Source organism: Balaenoptera physalus (assembly GCF_965194825.1).
Source record: "Balaenoptera physalus genome assembly, chromosome: 16".
Lineage (NCBI taxonomy): Eukaryota > Metazoa > Chordata > Mammalia > Artiodactyla > Balaenopteridae > Balaenoptera > Balaenoptera physalus.
Window position 1 is genome coordinate 56,886,762 of NC_138898.1, and position 18,215 is coordinate 56,904,976.

General features: G+C 40.9%; 1 protein-coding gene across 8 annotated transcripts in view; it reads left to right on the plus strand.

The window, feature by feature from the left end:
• Positions 1–18,215, plus strand: part of RBFOX1 (RNA binding fox-1 homolog 1) — a 2,204,869-nt gene that overhangs the window by 1,288,144 nt on the left and 898,510 nt on the right. The window lies entirely within an intron of this gene.

Here is an 18,215-nt window from a genome sequence, read left to right on the forward strand (position 1 = left end):
TTTGTCCCTCCCCTTTTGCTCTGCTGATGCTTTGGGAAGCCCCAAGGACCATCCTGATGCACACAGATGACAGCATGTCCAAGGACCACCATGCTCAGGCCTCCCTGGTACCCAGGACGCAGCTTGTTTTTGCATAATTTAAGCACTACATAGTTTTGCCATTTAAGTTCTGTGAAATTGGTGTTCTCCCATCCATGAAATAATATACATCTTGGGAACACTTCCAGTTACTAAAGGGGTGAACGCATTCTTCAAAAGGGGGAGACAACACGTGTTGATAGAGCTTACCCCAAAGAGCGCCGCTCCCTCTCCTGCAACCGCGCGACACAGAGACAGGCGTTTTCTTTTTAAATTCTATGGAAAGTGAACTCCCAAGTATAAGCTTCCCATCACATATCCAGCTGCAATTCATTCCCTTTTCCCAGTTTCTCCCCATAACCCCCTCTCTCTGCCTCCCTTCCACACATCAAGAGACCCATGGAAATTGTGGGTCATGCAGATTTCATGTTTTTCTAAACCTTTTCCAGACTGTTGCTACTCACTTGTGTTTTGGGTGCCTACGACAATGATAAATAATCTTCCAAGAAATGTTTTTGATTGAGTAATTTGCATGTACGTGATTTGCACTCTGTGTGTGTATGTGCATGCAGATTCTTCTCATGATGATATGATTTTAAATATTCCTTATGTAAACACATATTATATGACATCATACAGAAATGCTGCTAAACTCTTTTCACTAATCTCTGCAGTGTTAACATATAGGATGGCAGATATCTGGTTCCTCAAAGAATTGGACTTAGAGAAGAAACACATTTCTGTGACTTGTGCCATTTATAGGAACACAAATTAGAATTGACACCCTCTGAATTCCTGGTTTAAAGTCAGGGGATAATGGTTACCAAAGGGGAAAGGTAGGGGGAGGGATAAATTAGGAGGTTGGGATTAACATATACACACTACTATATATAGAATGGGTAATCAACAAGGACCTACTGTATAGCACAGGGAACTACATTCAATACTCTGTAATAACCGATATGGGAAAAGAATCTGAAAAAAGAATAGATATATGTACGCGTATAACTCATTTTGCTGTACACCTGAAGCTAACACAACATTGTTAATCAAATATACTCCAATATTAAATAAAATAAAAATAAATAAATAAATAAAATTAAGTCAGGTGATAATCTGTATTAGTCAGGATAGGCTGGTTTGTGCTACAGTAACAAACATACCCTGATATCTTAGTAGCTTATCCCTCGGAAGTTTCATTCTTGCCTCAAAAGCCCACAGCAGATACAGCTGCCCTCCAAGGCAGTTCTCTTCCAAGGGTAAATGTCAGGATTCAGGCTGTGTCTATTATATAGCTATACTTATGTCTTATATGGCTTTTTTGCAGGGTTGTAGTAACAGGAGAGGAGAGGGCATTGAGAGCTCACACCTGCTCTCTATGTGTCAGCTCAGAGTTGTCACATGACACTCCCACTTACTACCTATGGCCCAGAACAAATCACGTGAGCCCAACCTTGCTGCAAGGGAGTCTGGGAAATGTGTGCTCGGGAAGAGCAGAATGAACTGGGACTCAGTAATCATCTATCATTTATCTCTGCCACATTGCAGAATGATCCTCCTGAGCATAAGCTTTAGAAATAGAAGATGCCACATGCTAACAAAAATATTCTTTGCAAACATACTACATGGCCTGCGCTGTGCTCTGCACTTTACCTGCATTATTTCATTTAAACCCCACCGCAGTAGTGGTGGGGATGGTTATTTTCTCCAGGTAACTTCTGAAACACTAGCTGTGGGTACACTGGGATTCAAATTCATGTCTACCAGACCTTCTATCTGCAGATTCTTGACAGAGAGCTGAGGACCCCAGACTCATCCTCTAAGGCTGCTTGTGTCTGGAATTGTTATACAAACTGGTCATAGGACCTCTGGCTTGAATTGTTTTCCTGTTTTTGTACATGCTTATAACTCCTATGAGGTGATAAAATAGACTTTGAAACATAAGGAAGGCAATTTTCTTAAGACTTATCTTCCATATTTATTGTATATGAAAATCAGGATGTATTAGATGTGGTTAATGGATAACTTTTTGTTTTACAAAAAGAAAAAATACCTTTTAAATGGTAACTTCCTCACATGCATTTAAACACATTTTATTTAATGTGCAAAATAATTTTTACTGTTACATAAGTGACGCTTATCAGAGACCTGTCTTTCCTATAAAGCGCCTCAGCCCGTCCATGGCAATGTCCGTTATAAATGCTATGGAAGGGTTTCTGTAGCAGAGATCTTCCTGAATGTAGACACACTCGCTGGAGACAGTTGTCATAAATGTCTCTGGAAGGACTTTGGTGACATGTCCATCATTCACGTTGTGTTTGGTTCCTTGCTGCGACTCCCACAGTGTGGAAATAAACAGAGAGCCCAGCTATTTTATTTCTCCGTCTTCCCAGACTCATTGCCCAGGCCTCCTGCGTGAGGGCAGTAAACTTCATCTTGTGCAAAGCGATTAGTCTCTGAACGTGGCTTCCTTTTGGGTGGTGCTTGTGAGTGTGTGTGTGTGTGTGTGTGTGTGTGTGTGTGTCTGTCAATTGAGAATCAGCACCTATGAGGTATAAGAGTTGATTGGTCCCCAGAGCATATGGGCAAGCTGATAGAAAATTAGTTTGGGGTATTGATGATAAACAAGTTAATCTTCTTTAGGTAATCTTTTGAAAACAAAGCTTGCTTTATTTATTTATTAATATCATTTTTTTCCTGTAGGGAATTATCCATGACTGAAATAAAAATGCTTAGATTTGAGCCTCTAGCTTATAAGGATTTTAATAATTACCCGTGGCTTAAAGCACAGGCTAATTCATCAGCAGTTTACTTTAAATAACATTACTCTCTAAGAAGAGATTTCATTTTGTTTTATTGGAATTCTGTGATGTGGAGAAATAATGATAATGCACATGCTTTTAAATGTACATAGAGTGATGACATCACCCATTCAATGTAGAAAGAAAATAATTTACAAATCTGTTCATTGACATAAATTGACATGAAAAGTTATCATACTTAAAAAAAACTGGAGAGATTTTTAAATACAGAATGATAGTGCCTCATATAGTTTAACATTAAAGAAAATCAATCTATTTGTTTTAAAAATGGTGTATAAGTGAAAGACAGGTAAGAACTCAAAAATCATCCTTCCAAAACTATAACCATTAGATACTAAGATAAAATGCATCATTATTAAGACAGACTAGGCAGAGATGCATTGATTGATTGGTTGGTTGGTAGTCATAAACCTCTGTTGTTAGCCAATTATAGTCTCGTAAGATAGGGGTTGAACCAAAAAAGATATTTCCAACCCCAAGATATTTCAAGTTTGTTTTTCTTGACTTTAGAAGGACCATGAGCCAAGAAATGTACTGTCTTGAGGCCATCCTTTTCCTTCCTATAAATTCACATTACTGAATTCCTCCCCCTTTGGGCTCTGAAACATAATCAGTGGAATTGGCAAGGTTGGGTTTCCATTTTCACCTCCAGTTATATCTGTCAACCTGTGATGAGGTTGGTTAGGGATCATCATGAAGCAAACTGTTTTCGAATTTGTAGGGTGGAAACAAGTACCAGCCCATGCAGCGTCCATTCATGTTGTTATTCATGTGACATCATGTTCTTTCTGATTGTTAGCATGGAGATGTCACTTTGCCTTGATAGATGTTGGAGAAAGTAAAAGGGATTGGGAAATCTCCCTCCCAATCATGTCTTTTGTATCAAAAAGAGCTACATGTCACTCACATCAGAAGATGATTTCCTGTCCCTATAAAATTATTCTTGTGGTTCCCAGAACAACTGTATGTCTGTGTCCTGGGGGGTGGGGAGGGAGGAGATGGATTAAACCCATAATAAATGTAGCTGATATTTTAAGAATGCTTATTTGGCTGTTACTCTGCCCTCTTCTCTCTTCCTTTCCACCTTCTCTTGTACTCAAAATCCAAACTTGTCACTTTCAAGACCTATTAATTCTACTTCCTCGGTACATCTGGCATCCAAAGCCTTTTTTTTTTTTTTTTTTTTTTTTTTTTGTGGCTGTCACCCAAGTTTGAGAAAACATTTTTTTAAGTTAATGCTGTGGAGCAGGTGTCACATTATGTGCATTATACATAGCATTTCACATCATCTTTATATCAACCCTAGGAAGTAAGAATGTGTGCCCCCACTACCCAAGATGACCTAAATGAACAAGTGGGAAGTGATTGTGGCAGGCAGAATTAGAGCACCCAAATGTCCCTGTCCTCATCTCTAAAGCCTGTGGGTATTTTGCTTTACGTGGCAAAGAAGACTTTGCAGATGTGGCTAAGTTAAGGACCTTGAGATGGAGAGATGATCCCGTGGACCCAATGTCATCACAAGGGTCCTTAAAAGCTGATAACCTTCTCCTGCTGTGTTCAGAGGGGAGAGGTGACAATGGAAAAAAATTGTCAGAGAGATGTAGCTTTTCTGGCTTTGAGGAGGAAGGGGCTATGAGCCAAGGAACGCTGGCAACCTCTAGAGCTAGAAGACGATTCGCCCCGACAGCCTCCAGGAAAGAATGCAAGCTGCCTGCAGATGCCTTGATTTTAATCCAGTGAGATGCCTGTCAGATTTCCACTATACAAAATTATAAGATGATAAATTTGTAATTATTTTCAGCTACTACATTGGCGGTAACACGTTATAGCAGCCACAGGAAACTAATGCAGTGACCTACCTTTCGGGTCACCCAGTGGCTCAGTAGGTATCTGAGCTGTGGTTTGAATTCGAGTCTTTCTCACATGATAGAGCTGATGTGGTTTTCACGAAACTTCACTCATGTTTCAGCCCTCTTTTCTTCTTACCCTCTTATCCTTGAAACCATCTGCTATCTGATAACTCTGCCTAGAGTTCCTCCCATTTCAACCCATCCTACTCATCACTGGTAGATTATTCTTCCTAAAGCTTTGGAATTCTTGACTACTTTCAGTGACCCCATGGCCTAATAAAGGAAACAGACAGTATGGTTTGACCTCTGGTATCCCTCTCCAGAATTATCTCTCAGTTAAATCATTTATTCACCTACCCTCTAGCAAAACTGGAAAATTATTTCTCGTCCATGCCCCACTATGTGCTCCACATCTGAACCCCTTTTTTCTTACTGCTTCTTCTATCTGGAATGTGTTTTCCCTGACAGCTAGTTGAAATGCCACCCTTTCTCCAAATCAGAGTAATGTCTCTCTCTTCTGATCCATTCAAAATCGCCTCCAGCACCAGTATGGTCAGCAGCATCATGATGGTCAAGATTATCAAGATTATCATCATCCCGATAATCATCACAACCATCACCATCTAACAATTATTTAGTATTGACAATGAGCCCGGACTCGTTTATGTGGATTATCTTATTTACTGCTCACTCATATGAAGAGGACACTATTAGTCTCCCATTTTACAGATAAGAAAACTGAGTCAACTTTAAAAATTACCTACGACAAACTTAACTTTCTGTGGTAACATGAACATATGTCAACTGCTGAGATGCTGAAATATTTGAAACAAATTTGACTCCCAGACTCAGAGAAGAATTTCATCTTTTATATAGGATCACAATGCAGCTACCATCTGTTGAGGGTTTTTTTGCCCCTATTAAATAATCCCTTTTTGGCTGCTGTTATATCACACTGTCAATATTCTGTCCCTTGTACAAGTCTCCAATGTCTGTTAAATTAGAGCAGAGGCTGGGATGTGAATCAATTTTCTATCCTATTTATCTTGACAAAAAATTTAAGAGATTATCTACCATTTGGAGTTGGCTCAGAGTAATTATGTAGCTTATATCCACAGTTCTCATCCAAATTCCATTATAGAGAGAAGAAGAGGGATCTGGCCTCTCTCATCACATGAAGAATTTATTTTGGACACGAATGGGAAATGTTATCAAAGAATACCTGTTCCAAGGAAATTCCAAAATATTTTTGTCACAAACCAAGATGCAGCAACTCACCGAGTCTCACACCTTCCTTCCCTCTGCTTTTCTGTGTTAGCTTTATAATTGCTATTGTTTTCCCACGTAGTAGCAAGATGGGCACCAGGAGTCACAGTCTGAATCATATCCTCTCAGCAACTACATCAGTAAGAGATATAAAAATGAAGTTCCAGAGTTTCCTCTCATTTGACCAGTTTGGGGCATGGGCTTTCCACTGCATCAGTCACTGGGATTGAGTACACTGATTGGACAGAGTTGGTCCATGTCTCCACCTCTGGAACCCTGGGTAGCACTTACGAGGCAGGATGGGAAAGAAGGCCATCTTTGAGAGCAAGATTGAGGCGTTGTTACCAGAAGCTGGGGGGATGGAGCTACCTAGATCAAAGCACGGGTGTCACTACAGGTAGAAGTATTTGGTGAACTTAAAAAAAAACTCTAGGCATTCCAAAGATGCATTGGAAGATTTGGTAGTAAATCAGGCAGGCTGTTGATGAGTATGGAGAGGATAATATAACTTTTAGATGACTGATATTTTAGAAAACCCTTGTCGCTGTGGATATTAATGAGTTTTATTAAAAAGAAAATAATAGAGTGGCATAATTAAATGTATTTGGAAACTGTCGGATTAAATAAGTTTCTGTACCGCAAGATTTCTCAGAGCCCTTAAGAGATCAACACACCTATTATGAAACTCCAAAAATGGAGTATGGAATGATGTGAACTCTAAATATATTTTTCTTGGATTCTTCTCCTTCCCCCCCAACCCCTTCTTCTTCTTCTCTCTCTCTCTAACTCCCTCTCTCTCTCTCTCCAGGGAGAATACCCTTGCAAAAGACTCTTATTGTGTCCAGCTTAGAGCTGTTACTCAATAAATATTCATTAAATGAAAGAATGACTATTGCTTACTTTGGGAAATGTAGTTCAATAATCATGAATCTTCTCTCTACATCTTGTAGCAAAGATAAATAACGTGTCTCTGATGTCTTTGTTGTAGTGTCCTATTTTGTTTGTTTCTTTGTTTTCCCTGCTTGAAATCTAAGGGTGCTTCTGGGTGAACATCTCCATATGGCCATAGAACCATGGGAGGAGATTGGATATGGCAAACATGGCAACCGATGGACTATTCTTTAGATAATTACATTGCATAAGCTTTTCAAGAGATGTCCAGACTTACACATACTGATCTGATTTTTGACTGTATGTGCACATAAACTGACAAAGAAATTTACCTTTTGTGAGGCAATTGTTGTATCTAGAAAACTGTGAAAATTGAATTAAATTATAGGTAGAATACACTGGGGAACTCATTATTAAATAAAATTCTATTCTGAATATTTTTGTAGAGAGGGGAATTATTTTGTAAAATGAGTAATATCCTCTAGTTTTTATAATAGGTCATCTAAAAGTGAGATGTACAGTATCAGTAGGTACTGCTATTAGAGACACATAATGATCATTTAATTAAACAACTAATAGTTACAGTATAAATTTTTATCTCTGAAATAAGTGAAATATCCTTGACTTTTTCATAGAGATTTTCTTTGGAAAAAAATAAGTTTTAGAATGGTGCCTCCTTTATATTATGCAATGAGTATTGTTTTATATTGAAACTTCAATCTGTTTTCTTCCTAGTGAAAAATGCTTTTTCATCCTTTCTGAAATAAATATGATCTTTGAAATTAGATTCGATGTAAATCCAAAGGTAATGAGATTCAGTTTTTCATTGCAGCCGAATTAGATGGAGAACTTCAAATATTTATTTGAGGTTTAATTTGAGTAATTTAGGAAAACATTGAGCTTCCTCATTCATAAATGATGATTACTTCTCTTCATCAAATATTGTACTCTATTCCCTTCTGCTGTCAGTGCAGTCGTGTTCAGATATGAATACTTTTATATCTCAAAGGGGATTTTTTTTTTCATGTAACTTCCTTGGATTGCTTAACTTACAAAACCTTTAGAAATAGAGTTTGCTGTGCCTGTGTTTTGGAGTGTTTAGTTTTATAGGGGAAAAGAGGTGAGAAGCAGAATAACATTTACATTGATTTTCTTTAAGGCTGTGCTCTACTGAGAAATAGTATTTTGTCTTACTAAAGCACATGTTTAAGAAATGGAGATTGCTGTCTTGCAAAACTCCCAAAATAAACTCCAGTGGCTTAAAATGCCTGTAGCCTCTAGTTGATTATAATTCTATACTAAATCAAAAGTGACTGCATTTAAAAACTTCCATAAAGAAAAGCTTAGGCATTTCACACTATTGCTTGGCCAATGCAAGATTCTTCATTCCTTTCCCTTCAGAGCTTCCTCCAGGTAATGAAAAAAAAAATATATATATATATATATATGAATTCCATGAGGATATTTAGGAGTTGACTAGAGTAATGAGGCTTCTGCCTTGGTGGTGATAATATTGTAGTCACTATAACAGTGGCTGCAATAGCGGACTAGGTTCTTAGTTTTGCTACATCTTGTGTCTTTGCCCACCGACTTTATTCATGACTCTTGACTTTGCTTATTGGACTTGCCAGAGAACTTCATAGTAAGCATTCTACCAATCAGGAATCCTTTGGGTGCAAGTGACAGAAACCCACTCAAACTAGCTTAGGCATAAAAGGAAATATATTGGTTCATATGAAAAGTCCAAGGGTGGGGACTTCTCTGGCGGTCCAGTGGTAAAGAATCTGCCTTACAATGCAGGGGACAGGGGTTCGATCCCTGGTCAGGGAACTAAGATCCCACATGCCATGGGGCAACTGAGCCCATGTGCCACAACTACTGAGCTCACGCGCCTCAACTGGATCCCACGTGCCACAAACTACAGAGCCCACACACCCTGGAACCCACACGCCACAACTACAGAGGCCACGCGCCCTGGAGCCTGCACGCCACAACTAGAGAGAGAAAACCCACATGCCACAACTAGAGAGAAGCCCGCACACCACAACGAAGAGCCCGCATGCCTCAATGAAGATCCCACATGCCACAACTAAGACCCGACGTAGCCAAAAATAAATTAAATAAATAAATAATAAATCTTAAAAAAAGAAAGTCCAAGGGCAGTACTGACTTCAAGAATAGATGAATCCAGAATCTCGGTGTTGTCCCAAATCTAGTATTTCACAATTGTAAATCCGTTTTGCCCTTGTGTAGCCACCTGATTCATTAATACTGGACTAGTTTGGGTCAATTGCTTACCCCTGAACCAGTTGCTATGATGGATGATTGGAACATATTGAAGCACCAAGCCAAGGCCATTTTCTCACCTTGAAGCTAAAGAAATAGGGGTGACCCATCTAAAACAGATGAAGTTTGGGGTGATCCTTCGTGAAACAGACAGTGCTGTCAACAGCAGGCAGGGAGTGGGTACCGGACAAACCACCACAACAAATGTGTATTAGAAGACCCAGCCTTGATACTGGAAGATGTCCCTATATAACCCACCTTCAGCCATCTCCAGGGGTGTCAGACCAACCCCAGTTACTAGAAAATCAATTCTAATCAAGTGTAGGATGTGGCCCTAAGACTAAAGTCTATTATTCACATCTGTTCTGTTTAGGAACCAACCAGAGAGTCCATTGGTCCATGGAAGGTACTCAATAACTATGTCCTGACTGATCATCTTCCTCAGTAATTGAAGTAGCTAGAATCATCTCTTGTCCCACAGAACACTGCCTGTGAATTTGGAGTTATTTCAGCTCTTCAGAGATCGTAAAATATGCATTTCGTTACTTGTGTATTAGGAGCTGGAAGCCAGAAATCCACTTAGCATTTTTTCAACTCCCTTAAAATTTTATTTTCCCTCCTGCTCCAATTTGACCGCTGGCTCATGTAAATATCATTAGGTAAAAGAACACAGCATTAGGACCTAAACAAAGTGTGTGGGGGTAATCTATTTCTGCATCTAAGCTGGTTCAGTTTTTCTAAGATTTACGAGAATGTGGCAAAACCTGCATTCATCCTCAAGTGCAACTTTTTTAGAGCACAGAATGGGTGCTTCAGCTATATAAACTTGAGATGCTTAAGTAAGAGTATTCCTCTGAAGTCCTTTTGTGGCAGCCATAACCCAAATCAGTTCCATCAGTATCTCTTCCCCGGCTGGCCCCTGTCTTTCCCGGTGTGCACGTACCATGTGCTCTTTCTTTTGTCTCTTCAGATTTTTGTTTGCTCTTCTGAAGTCATCATCATCAATTAATATTTGCTGGGGGCCCGTAGGGTCTAAACTGCCACTTCTCCATCTGTTATTCACCAATGCAGATGTGGTGGTCCCACCCCTTTTCGGTTTGAATCACATTGTTATATGCTATTTTCAGCATCTCCCACCTGCTGTCTTCCAAGGATTCTCAAATCCCACACCTTTGTTCTGCCCTGTTGCCCTCCTCCACAATTTGACTTTCGCAGCATTACACGATGGTGAAAATTTTATATCCCGTACTCAGATATTGAACTCTAGCTCTGCTACTTTCTAGTGTATGTGACCTTGGGGGACTTTTGGAAGCTTTCTGACATTTGTTCCCCTTATCCATAAAAGAGGCACAATGCATGTGTCTACCCTAGATGGAGAGTCTAGGGCACGGAATGGTGGTTGTGAAAATTAAATGAGATGAAAGGTAGAGAGTGTGGCATAGTTCCTGGCACATATTTAATACTCAAAAATGGACACTTTTTTTGTTATCGATGGATTAGAATGGGCAGGTGAGTGGCAGTCATAATCAGCGGGCAGCCATCCTCACCCTTAGTAGCAGCATCTTCAACCCATTTCAGAAGCACATGCAGGCACCTCGTCATGTCAGTTTTAAAAACATTTTTATCAGTATGCCAGGCAGACACTGACGACCATTCTGGTGGACCTTGGCTTTGCACTCTCTTCAAGTTCACTATGTTCAGGTTCCTCCCCCATAGCTATCCTCCCTCTCCTTTTATTTTTTAATTTTTCCCTATTCTTTTTAAAAATTTATTTTATTGAAGTAGAGTTGATTTACAATGTTGTGCCCATCTCTGCTGTACAGCAAAGTGACTCAGTTATATGCATATAGACATTCTTTTTTTATATGTATATTCTTTTTCATTCTGGTTTATCACAGGTTATTGAATATAGTTCCCTGTGCTCTACAGTAGGACCTTGTTGTTTATCCAGTCTATAATATAATAGTTTGCATCTGCTAATCCCAAACTCCCAATCCATCTCTCCTCCATCCTTCTCCCTCTTCTTTTAAAATTGCTGTAAGGACCAGCAACTAAAATAAGATTCTCAGTAATGATCATGGTATATAAGTATTTTTTTCTAGGCAAAAGCAAAGGCTTCAGTCACGACGGGGCTGCTTGTCTTTGCAGGAGAAGCCTGGTTTTAAAAAGCCAAGTTTGGCAGTATTAACTGAGTTGATTTCAGCACATTATATAATGTGCCCGTAGCCCGTACATGCTGACTGGTCAGGCACTCGGGTAATAAACACCAAGCGAGCGATATGTCATAACAGACAAATGGGCTCTTTAAACTTACAGTGGGGAAAAAAGGGTTTTCATTGGCATGGAGACTTATCTGTCAGTCAGCCCCTGCCCCACTCTAATTATGGACATGGCACTGGGTTGCTGTCAGGGATATAAAAGGAACCACCAGGCATGGCTCTTGCTCAGAAAGCTTTTATGACCAAGTTGGGAAAATGAGGCATAAAGAGATGAACACATACAGACGCAGTAAAGGAAGACTTAGGATGGTTGTCTATAAGTGCCAAACGAGTGGTCCAGGCACTAAGTCTAGCTATTCTGCTACTAGTACTTCAGGTTGGGCTCAAAGGCAATGTTAAATTGGTGGACAGGTACAAATTGTTCTGAGTTGTTGAGTCAAAACATAATTTGCCCTGGAACATAGAGGGAGCTAGCTGTCATAAACGTTTTCAGGGTATCCTTTCCTTCTCTTATGATTGGCAAGAAAAACTTAAAATCTGTCTCTCATCAAATACCTCTCCCTGCCCCACCCCAGTGGTCCCACACAAACCAGGCAGGCACCTGGAAATCGTAGAGGGGTTTCCCCAAGGCGATTTGCTTCCTTATCAAAGCCAGAGTTGGGGACTTACTCACTTTTTCCATTTGGGTGGAGGATATTGGAAGAGCCCCACATCCCTCATCCCCCTGCTTCAGGCCTTCCTCTCCATAGATGAACCCAAGGCTCACTTAAATGAGAAGCAAGTACGACCATCAGGGACATATTAAAAAGTGACCATAAATAGATTCCTGAAGCTAGTCACCTGATAAGACAACACCTTGAAACTCAAACTTTCCTTATTATTACATTTATCATATTTTCTATACAATGTATTCATAAGTGATTAAAAGTCATGGTTAAAGGCACTGAGAATTTATGATCCATTGAGCGCTGCAATGAGGATTTGAAGGTGTCTTTTTAACGCTCTAAATGTCCTCTTTGCTTCTTTTACTAGTCATGTCCTTGGACTCCCCAAGCCTTGTTGTAGGTTGGGTTCTTCAGAAACATGCTCAGAAGGCTCTGCGTGCAGGATGCTTACTAGGGATGCACGTCTGTGGAAGAAAGACATAGGGAGCGGGTTTGGGCAGAGGGAGAAGTGGGGCTGTGATGTGAGCCCAGCAGAGCCAATAAGGAGCCCCAGAGTGGCTATCCTATCTGAGTTTGCCACATTGGGCTGAAATATCCGGGCCTCTATCCCTCACCCCTCTCAGTCATTGGATGCAGCTGCCCTGAGAAGGGTGTGACCTTGAGCTAGGAGGCTCTCTGCAGCTGAGGCTGACCCTGGAGGACCTGACAGCTGTGGTCGCCTGCTGACCTCACAGCCCACAGCTGGGCAGCTCATCTTGCCGTGAAGGGGTCCCTGGGTGATGCATCTCCGTGTCTACTACCATCTCACTAACTCCATAAAGTGGGAAGACAACCATCCCTATTCCAAGGAGTTGCTGTGAGGATTAAATGAGATTTTATGTTTAAGTTACTCAGCCCAGTAGCTGGAGGGATTATTGTTCAGTAATCCTTTTATTTAAACCTGTACAGCAAACACTGTGGGTTTTTTAGCCTTTTAAATACTTTAAAATTAACTTTTTTGGTAAAATATACATAATGCAAAATTTACCATTTTAGCCATTTTCAAGTGTTTTGTTTAGTGGCATTGAGTACATTCATTCACATCGTTGTGCAACTATGACTACTGTCCATCCCAGAATTTTTCCCTATTTCCAAGTGAAAACCTCATACTGTTAAATACTAAGTCCCTTTTCTTCCTTCCCCCCAAGCCTCTGGCAACCGCCGTTCTACTTTCTGACTCTGAACTCATGTAACGAGTCTACTTATAATATACGGTACCTCATGTAAGTGGAATCATACACTATGTGTCTTTTTGTGACTGGCTTATTTCACTTAGCATAATGCCTTCAAGGTTCATCCATGTTGTAACATGTATCAGAATTTCCTTCCTTTCAAAGGCTGAATATACTCCATTGTATGGGATATACCACGTTTTGTTTATCTATTTATCTGTCGATGGACAGGGGTTGCTTCCACCTTTTGGCTGTTGTGAATAATGCTATGAACACAGATGGGCAAGTAGATACTATTCTTTTTAAAAAAACTGTTTCCAGCTTTATTGAGATATAATTGATATATAATATTGTGTAAGTTTAAAGTATACACCGTGTTGATTTGATACATCTGTACATTGCAAAGTGATTACCATTTCAGCATTAGTAAACACCTGCATCCTGTGACATAATTACCATTTCTTTTTTTGTAGTGAGAACATTTAAGATTTACTCTCTTAGCAGTTTCAAGTGTATAATATAGTATTATTCGCTATAATCACCTTGCTGTACATTAGATCCCCAGAATTGTTAATTTTATAAATGGAAGTTTGTACACTTTGACCAATATCTTTGCATTTCTCCCTCTGTCTAGCTTCTGGTAACCACCACTCTATTTCTCTGAGTTCAGCTTTCTTGATTCTCCATATAAGTGATATACTACAGTATTTGTCTTTCTCTGACTTATTTCACTTAGCATAATGCCCTTAAGTTTCATCCAAGTTATTATAGACATCAGGATTTCCTTCTTTCTCATGGCTGAAAAAATATTCCACTATATGCCATATCACATCTTCTTTATCCACTCATCTGTTGATGGACACTTAGGTTGTTTCCATATCTTGGCTATTGTAAATAACACTGCAACAAATGTGGAGATGCAGACATCTCTTTGAGATCAAGGCAGGTACAATTTTTCATCCCATTTTCTAGATAAGAAAATGCAGCTCCAACAGATCAAGGGACAAGGTTAGCAACCAAACTCCTATCTGTCCAGCTCTGAGTCCAAGCCCTTGACTGCCATCTCTGTCACCTTCCTTCTTTGACAACTATGACGGATAGCCTGAATATCCTCTGTCAAGCCTGAGGCTGTGGGAAGTGACAGCTATTTCACAGAAAAGTTGCTCTGGCTTCCCCCTTCAGCAAAGGGAATTTTTCAAGGCTCTGTTGCCCACCTTTGATGTGAACCCTCTCTATTGGTCCTTCTTTGTCCTCTGATTTCTGCCTCATTGTTCCATGTCTACCTCCTTGTTGAGTTCCTTCAAGCTGAGGAAATCTATCATGCCAGGCACTACCCTTACTATTCTAAATTCTTAATTCATTTAAGCTTCTGACTAACCTGATGGGGCAGGTATTATTATTAATATCATCCCATGTTGTGTGTGACGCAATGGAGTCGCACAGAAGTTAAAAACCTGCCTATGTGCACACACAGTGGCAGAGCTGAACACAGGGTGTGTTCCACACCACTATACCATGCTGCCTCTTGGACCGAGACAGAAATTCAGACCCACCTGTAGACACAGCATCCGCCCAGCCAAGCCTAGACACACATAGCTGAGGCGGTGCTCTCATCCTGAGCCTGCTCTAGCCATCTCTGCCCACATGCTGCAGCTGGGCTTAGGTCTTCCCTCTTCACAGCATGCTGAGTAGCAAACCTGGAGGCCATTGCAGCTGCCTTGGTATTCTGCAGCCCTCTTGGGTCTGGAAACTGTCAGAGGAAGGCACAGCAGACCGTTTGTGATACGGCTGCTTCTCCCTCCACCTAGCTGGAGCCAAGAGGTGGCGGGGCGGGGAGGGGGACAGAGAGAGAGGCTGCCTACTGCCTCTGTATTTATCCCAAATCCATATATTATTTTGGAACATTCAGTATTGCAGAAATATGCAAAGGGATAAATCACTCCTTTTGCCATCTGGTCTCTGAGAACCTTCCCAAGAACTGTAGCTTCATGTAATTTTGTTGTGTTCCTTTCTCAACCTTTTTGTGCTTTCCATCATCTTTTCTTGGCTGCGTTTTGGGGTTTGTTTTGCCTTCAGTTGCTTGCTCCTTTCACTGTTTCTGGGTTTTACTTTTTAAAAAGAAATACCAGCTCTCGTTAGTCAAAGTTATGCCAGATTCTTTATTTGGCATGGCACTACCTCATGGCTATTTTTTGACCTTCATCTGGAGCCTTGGAGTGATGTGTGGGTATTTTTTTTTTTTTTAATAATTATTTATTTATTTATGGCTGTGTTGGGTTTTCGTTTCTGTGCGAGGGCTTTCTCCAGTTGCGGCAAGCGGGGGCCACTCTTCATCGCGATGCGCGGGCCTCTCACTATCGCGGCTTCTCTTGTTGCGGAGCACAGGCTCCAGACGCGCAGGCTCAGTAGTTGTGGCTCACGGGACTCGTTGCTCCACGGCATGTGGGATCTTCCCAGACCAGGGCTAGAACCCGTGTCCCCTGCATTGGCAGGCAGATTCTCAACCACTGCACCACCAGGGAAGCCCAGTGGGTATTTTTTAATGCCCCAACCAGAGGCATCAACCAGCTTGACGGTCGGTAATGAGGAAGCAGTAGGACCCTGTGGTCTTAGAATTTCTTGGCAGTGCCTTCATGGCAAATGTTTCCATGAGATGAGCATGGTGGACCAAGCCGAGGCATTGCTACATGGTTCCAGAGTCCTTTTAAATGAACAAATGGGTTGGCACTCATCTAATGGGGATACAAGTCCAGCGAGGTTACTTAGAACATGCTGTGCAAAGGTTTCTCATTGTTTGAGTGGGAGGTTGCAGATAAGCAAAGGCAGAAGGCTAGGTGATGATATATTTAGATAATGGGTAGGAGTTGGACATCAGTATGGACTGACCCCTTTTTACTCTTATTAAAAACTGGGCTCTTGGCACTAACGGCTGACTTAAATACTCTTCGTTGTGATGGGGTTTATGCTGGATATCATTTTGTTGCTCATGTGAGTAGGTGGGACGTGAATTCCTCTCTTTGGGTTCACAACCACAGTAACGTTCCTGGGCTCTCACAGCTCAGTTTTGAAGACCAAGGCAACTTGAAACGAGGAGAGTGAAAAATAAATCACATTTCCGAGGAGAAAATCAGGTCGTTGCAACTCAATTATTAATGCACAGAACTGTGATGTAATGGAGCAGCCCAATTAACAGGTGTCTCTTGGGGAATAATCAAGGCTTAATTTGGCATGATAATTAGTAACCTCCCCTCCCAGCTTTGGATGGAGGCCCCTGCAGGACAGCCTGATGGCTGGTAATGAGGCAGTATCACTTACTTTGCAGCCATGTTAATTGTATCTTTCTGTGCATGGGGACAAAACAGATGTACCTGTTTCTAGATGCTGGGATGTGCCACTGGTCTAATAGAGCTGTGCTCATTTTCTGGTCTTGCCAACCCTGGCTTTGCTGAAGGGCAACGCTGTTACGCTTTTGAGATTTCTTTAATTGGCTGACTTGTTGTAATGGCTACACTTCAGTCTTATTTATTTATTTGTTTGTTTGTTTGTTTGTTTGATAGACTGGGGGGCAGAGTTCCAGTTTTATAAGACATGTGGCCAGAGTTGACATGTTCAAAACAGGAAATTTGTCCTGTTTTGTGTATCTGTAATAATGGGTGACCACAGTCACCCTGGCATAGCTGTCTATCGCCTCCATGTGTCCCAGGGCACCCCTGTTTGTTACAATAAAATGCTAGATGTGTGTATAGTCACAGAAAGCAAAAACATGAGCAATTACAACAATTACAAAAAAACCCATAAAAACACAGAGAAAAAAGAAAAAAGAACCACATTACCTCGAATCACCCATCAACTGAGAGATATTAGCATTCTGGTATAATATTTTTTCAGTTTTACACACACACACACATACACAGGTCTATGCACATATAACTATTGATCCAGATATGATTTCTATCTGCAAAATTGGAATTGTAATGTACACACTATTCTGTTAACATGTTGTTTGCTCTTAGCAACAGATTTTGAACTGAACCCACACCAGCTTTTCCTAAACTGTCTTCCTCTGAAGTTTGGGAGCTGCTGGTCTATGCTCTGAGAATTAAGCTGATAAAAGCCCCTATTTTCCCTGAAATCATATATTAAGAACCATTTTCCTTAAACTCTACTTGGGAAAAAGCTCTGAGCATCTAGATGGCTTTCCCGTTTTTGTTTTGTTTTATTTTGTTTCGCTGTTATAAGCATCACTGCAGTGGACATCCTTACATGTACATCTTTGCTATATCTAATCCCTAGAAGAGCCAGAGGTCAAAGGGCATGGCTATTTTAAGGTTTTGGATCAACTATAGGGAATTGCTGTCTCCAGAAGGTCATGTGCGTTTACAAACCCACAAGGCATATGTGAGACTCCCCCTCCCATTGCTACTCTGAAGTACATTTTTAATTCCAGGTTCTGCAACTTTAGTGGTGATGTAGGAGGCCAAAAGAGAAAGTTTATTAAATTCTTATTTATGTATTCAATTTGCATCAGCCTTTTTTTTTTTTTTTCCCCAAGCTCGAGGCACCGCACAGAGAACATCAAGCCTGTAACTCTTAGCTGTGTTGGTCTGAGAGAGAGGCCAAGGGGAGATGGAGGGGAAGGGTAAAGAGTGCAGGATGGAAGGAACATGCTACACTGCAACGTAAAATCTCAGGATAGCTGGCAACTCAGCCGGCTGAGGCTCAGTTGAGGTACCTTCTCAAAAGCCCAGGTCCAGAAGGAAAGCCCTTTTTCATCCTTCTCTTGATTCCCTCTTGCATGGGTAGAAGGAAAGGTCACAGTGAATTTTTGTGTTGGTTTGCTGCCCACAGGCATCTGGCTGAGCAGGTAAGTTGGGGGCAGAAGACCAGCCCCACCTTCTCTCACCAAGCCCTGCTCTCCTGTGTTGAC